The following is a 6,049-nucleotide window of genomic DNA, read 5'->3' on the forward strand; positions in this document are numbered from 1 at the left end:
CTAGAGTGAATCAAAGGACATACTCAACAGAGTGAAAAGGCAACCTACAGAATGGAAGAAAATATTTGCAAATCATATATCCTATAAGGGGTTAATATACAAACTATATAAAGAACTCTAACAACTCAACAACAAAAGCTTTTTTTAAATGGGCAAAATGCTCGAATAGACATTTCTCCAAAGAAGAAATACATATGGCCAACAATCACATGAAAACATGTTCAGCCTCACTAATTATTATGGATACGCAAATCAAAACCACAATGAGCTACTTACTACCTTGTACTCATTAGGATACCTATTATCAAAAAAAGAAAAAGAAGAAAATAGCAAATGTTGGTGAGAATGTGGAAAAAATGGAATCCTTCGCACCATTTGATATGAATGTACGATGGTACAGCCTCTATGGAAAACAGTGTGATGGTGTTTCAAAAAATTAAAAGTAGAATTACTATATGACTTAGCAATTCCACTTCTGGGTATATAGCCAAAAGAATTGAAAAGAGGGCCTCAAAGAGATATTTGTCCACCATTTGTAATAGGCAAATGATAGAAGTATCCATTGATGGATGAAAGGATTAACAAAATTGTTTGGAACACATAATATTCAATACATTGTTTGGAATAATAATGGAATATTATTCAGCCTTTTAAAAAAAGGAAATCCTGCCTTTTGCAACAACATGGATATATCTTGAGGACATTGGCTAAGTGAAATAAGTCAGCCATAAAAATAACAAATATTGCCTGAGGTACACTTACATAAGTTACCTAAAGCAGTCAATTCATAGAAAGTAGAATGGTGGTTGCCAGGGGTGATGGGGAGGGCAGGAAAATGGAGAGTTGTTTAATGGGTACAGAGTTTTAGTCTTGCTAGGTGAAAAAAGTTCTGGAGATTGGTTGCACAACAATGTGAATGTACTAAACACTATTGAAGTGTACACGTAAAAATAGTCAAGATGGCAAATTTTATGTTATGAGTATTTTTTTTACCAGAATTTAAAAATGTTTAATGTAAAACCTATTCTTAGTTCATAGTTGTATAAAAACAAGTGGTGGGCCAAATTACCCCTCATAGTTTGCCAGCTCCTAACATACTGTGTAGATAGATAGCAGTCAAGTCCCTTGTATCTCAACTGCCTCACCTACAACTTAATACATACAAATTCTTTCATTGATTCCTTATGGATGACACGTGAAATGCCATAAAATAGACACAGATACTAAGCACCATAGGAGTTTAGAAGAGGAAAAGATTACATCAAGTTGTGGGGATCAATAAAGCCACAGTTGACTTTTGTGATCTCGCAAGTGGAAGCTTTTGAACAGGTAGCGTTTAGATATATATATATATATATAGGTAGAGACTGAAGGGCAACACAGACCAAAGAGTCAGCCCAGAAGAGAAAGAGAACATGGGAGAAATAAGTAGTTCAGTTTAAACAGAGCAATACAAGAAATTGGAGATAAGACTGTAAATTTAAGTTGGGGTCAGATCAAGAAAGTGATTAAATAAAGAATCTGGACTCCTTAAGCAATGAAGAACAAGGAAAGGGTTTGCATGGAGAGATGGATGGCAAGCACAGCAACATATAGTAATACAACTTGTTTATATGTGTGTAAATTGAATGGAGTGGGAAAATAGTGACAGCAGGGAGACGAGCTGAGTGCCTACAACAGCAATAATAGTGCCTTTAGCAGGATAATGACAGGAAAGCTGAAGAGAAGTCAAGAGGTTTGAAAGATATTGTAGAGTTGAAATCTATGGGATTCACCCACTGGTTGGAGGGACAAAAAAGAGGGAAGATCAAAGACAGTACTGAGATTTTTAACCTGGCGATTAGGGTGATGACAGTGTTATTAACAAAAAATAAGAGACACGGGAGAAAAATGTGAGTTCATTTGGACACTCTAACTGTGAGGTGACAGTGGGATATCCACACGAAGGTGTGTAATGAATAGCAAGGAGAGAAGTTAAGAGTATATACATTTGCCGGGGGGTGGGGGGCTGTCAATCATACAAGTAATGCTTAAAGCAGTAAATATCTGTGATGTCCAAGGAAAAGAACAGAGAGAAGAAGGCCAAGAATTGAACCTTGTAGGATAACAACATTAAGGAGTACAAAGTACAGGATCCAGAGAATGAGTTAGCAAAGTAGTTCAGAAAAGTGGGAAGAGGGGGTACTAGTACTAATATTTGTTCAGTACCTACTACTGTCCTAAAGATATTACATAGGTTGCCTAATCTTAATCTTTGAGTCAACTCTATTGAGTACGTATTATCCTTTTCTCCTTTTAGAGGAGAGGAAATTGAGCCTCATAAAAGTTAAATGATGTGTCCCAAGTAACACAGTAAGTGGCAGATCTGGGATTCTCACACAAATCCTTAGAAGGAAAACCAGGTGTGTGTATATACCTTGTTGCCCCCAAAATAAGACCTAGACGGACAATCAGCTCTAACGCAACTTTCGGAGCAAAAATTAAAACAAGACCCGGTCTTATTTTACTATAAGACCTGGTCTTATATAATATAAGTCTGGATCTTATTTTACTATAATATAAGACCAGGTATAATATAATAATATAATATAATATAATATAGTATAGTATAGTATAATATAATATAACATAACATAACATAACATAACATAATATAATATAATATAATATAATATAATATAATATAATATATAATAAATACCGGGTCTTATTTTACTATGAGACTGGGTCTATAATATAATATAATACAATACAATACAATACAATACAATACAATACAATACAATACAATAAAATACAATACAATATAATACCAGGTCTTATATTAATTTTTGCTCCAAAAGACGCATTAGAGCTGATTGTCTGGCTAGGTCTTATTTTTGGGGAAACATGCTATATCACCAAAGACAAAAAAGTAAAGAGTTTGAAGAATACCGTAGTATCAATGGTACTATATACATGTACATGGGGAAAATAAGGAGAATAAACACTGGGGAAAAAACTAAATGGCTATTAGATTTACTGACAGGAAGTCACTGAAGATCTTTGGGAGAGTTGTCTCTCACAGGGCTGGAAACTATTAAGTTGATGCAAAAGCAATTGTGGTTTAAAAGGTTAAAAATAATTGCAAAAAACGCATTACTTTTGCACCAACCTAATGAAACTATATTGCAAATGTTTAGAGACTGCGTGGTTGGTTTCAAAGTGATGAGCAGTGAAAAAAAAACCCAATTTCACAAGGATGTGATGATGTAAGAGAGAAGGGTATATAGAAACTCAAAAGGGTTCTTGGGTCAGGGAAATAGTTTCTTATTGTTTCTACTTTATTTATTTATTTTTTTCCATTTATTTTTTAAATTGGTTTCAGGTGCTCTACTTTATTTTTGCTTTGTTTTGTTTTTTTCATTTTTTCCCCAATCGAGAAGCCCTGGCGTATTTTTTTTAGGCAGAGAAAAGGTATCAAATAGAGAGTCTGGAGATTAAAAAAAAATAATAAGGAGAAAGTCAGCTACGTGTAACCAAAATGGCCTAAGATAAAGTCAAATAATAGATCGGGATATTTATAAGCACTAAGTGTAAGGAAAATTTTTTCATAGAGTGCCATAGCTTGTTTCAGTCCACAAAATAGTAACCTATACTTTTCAAGTATGTTTTCCTCATCAACGACTCTTTTTAGCAGTTAAGTCTATGCTGCATAAACCGGTATACAAAGCAAAGCATGAGGCTGGAGGGCTCCCACTCCAATTTGACAGCACTGTCTTGTCCTCACACCACCTGCCACATCCAGCAACATTGTAGCTAATGTCAGAGTTCTTCTTTTGTTAATGAGCTGCTACCCGGAGAAGCATTTCTCCTCAGTCCACGGGCTACAGTATAATGAGATAGAGTGAAAGGTGTGATCTTCCTCTCAGAAGCCCCTCTTGGCTTTAGAAGACCATCATTGTTCTTTTTTTCTTTTGCAGCAGACCCAAATTTAGTTATTTGAGGCCCTTTTAGATGTGTTTTGCTTTTATATAGTAAACAAAAAACTTTCCTCCATCTAAAGGTCACCCCAAGGTTGATGCTGGTGGTGGCCTGAGCGTTATCTGTGTGGCTAAACGAAGTCGTTGTGCTGTATCCCAAGCACTTTGCCAGCCCTCCCGTCTCCAAAATATTATTCTTTTCTTCCAAAGCAATACGCTTTTTTAAATATGCTTCTCTCTGTCATATCAAAAATCAAATGCTTATAGCATTTCCTCCGTTTTTGGTCTCTGCACTGTTTGTGTGCCTCCCAACAGTGCTATGTTGGGCCCGAGCATGGGGAGGTTCACCATCTCTGTGGCCCTCTGGGAGGAGCCTCTGGGAGGAGGGCGCAGGGAAGAACGTGACATTTTCAGTGGGAAACAAGTGGCCAATGCTGGTTATGATGACTCTGTCCTTTGGATCTGGATTTGCCGCACTTTTCTTTGTAGTAAGACACCGACTGCTTAAGAGATAAGGATGTTTTACTTAATCCGTGAAACAGATATGAAGAGGACCATTTTAAGAGATGCAGACTTTTTGAAAAATGGATCAAACTGTTGAACTCAACATACTAGATATGTTTGTAAATAAACCTATGGCATGACTCCTTAATGTCTCTTCTCTGAAATATAAAATGTGATAACTGAAAAAAAAATCAAATGCTTGTATTCCTCAGGCCCCCTCAACTACACTTATGGTCATGATGTTCTACCTGGAAGCCTCCTCTCCCCCCTCCCTCACATGGTTGACTCTTACTCTTTTTTTAAGAGTCAGCTATGGCATGACCTCCTCCAGAAAGTCTTCCCTGAATACTCAGGCTGGGCTAAGCATCCCTTCTCTGGGCTCCCATGCTATCTCAGGTATGCCTCAGTCCTGGCAATTACATCATTATATTGAGATGATTGATGTTTGCATCATTCCCCAAATTAGACCATAGTCTCTTCACAAAGTTTCTTGTTTATGTTTATCCCCAGTGCTTAGCACAGTGAACTGGAGGTGCCACAGGGACAACTCTAAATGACTAATACATGCTATACCCATTTACTTGCAATAATGGATGCCTGGCATTCCCTTCATTAGCTAGCATTTCCTTCAAGTCTACAGCTAGACTAAATTAATCTGAAGTAGCTTATCCTAGATATAAGAAATGGAAAAGACTTACTATTAGGTTGGTGCAAAAGTAATTGCGGTTCTTGCCATTATTTTGAACCTTTTAAACCGCAATTACTTTTGCACCAACCTAATACATTAGTCTTTCCCAAAATGTGTTCTCCGGAACACTGGTCCTGGTCACAGGACCCTATGTTCTATGTGTTGGGAACATGCTTCATACTATCCAGACACTTGGAGAATTCCCAAAGCATATTAGATTTTAAAGGCTATAAGAATACAAATTTGTTTTACTTTAACTCACTGTTTCCAAAATTAATTCCTTTGACCAATGAATCCTTTTTTGGGGTGGGGAAATGGGAGGAGACATAGCACCTATTAAGATCCCACAGACTCAGTGTTCCTCGAAAAAAAGTTTGAGACCTACTGCATTATTTATCAGTCATCCTAATAGAGTCATTCATGTGCATGCTGGGAAAATCAGAGCTAGATTCTTCTTGAGAGACCATTTGAGCTCCTCCAACTTATTTCTTTAGCTATTTATTCACAGAGATTATTTCTGAAACAGACTTGTGGATTTGCCTATGCATATATGAAAGAATGATTGCTCTAAAACACAAAAACTTCAATTTCAGAAAAAAAGCACACATTTGTGGTTAATGTTCTCTACTTCTACATTGCAGGCGTTCTTCAAGTGTTTTGAGAACCCATGGGAAACAATATTCTTCTTAACGGACGCTCCTCACTCTTACGACTCATGGTAAGCTAGCGGAAACATAGTCATTCTTGGTGAGGGTTTACAGATTTGGAGTATTGTCAGATGCACCCACTAAAAATGTCTGTACTTCCCACAAAGAACTGTTCTGCATGTTACCAATCCCTGCTTCATGGCCACAAGAGCATATACAGGTGTACATGCACAGGCGTGCCTCCACTC

The 6,049-nt window shown here is 36.9% G+C and overlaps 1 pseudogene; it reads left to right on the forward strand.

Moving 5' to 3' along the window:
• Positions 1-4,281: 4,281 nt before the first annotated feature.
• LOC109458624 (cytochrome c oxidase subunit 7C, mitochondrial pseudogene) lies at positions 4,282-4,477 on the forward strand (annotated as a pseudogene).
• Positions 4,478-6,049: the final 1,572 nt, after the last annotated feature.

This window comes from Rhinolophus sinicus, chromosome 14 (assembly GCF_057876585.1).
Source record: "Rhinolophus sinicus isolate RSI-liver-muscle chromosome 14, RSI-T2T, whole genome shotgun sequence".
Taxonomy (NCBI): domain Eukaryota; kingdom Metazoa; phylum Chordata; class Mammalia; order Chiroptera; family Rhinolophidae; genus Rhinolophus; species Rhinolophus sinicus.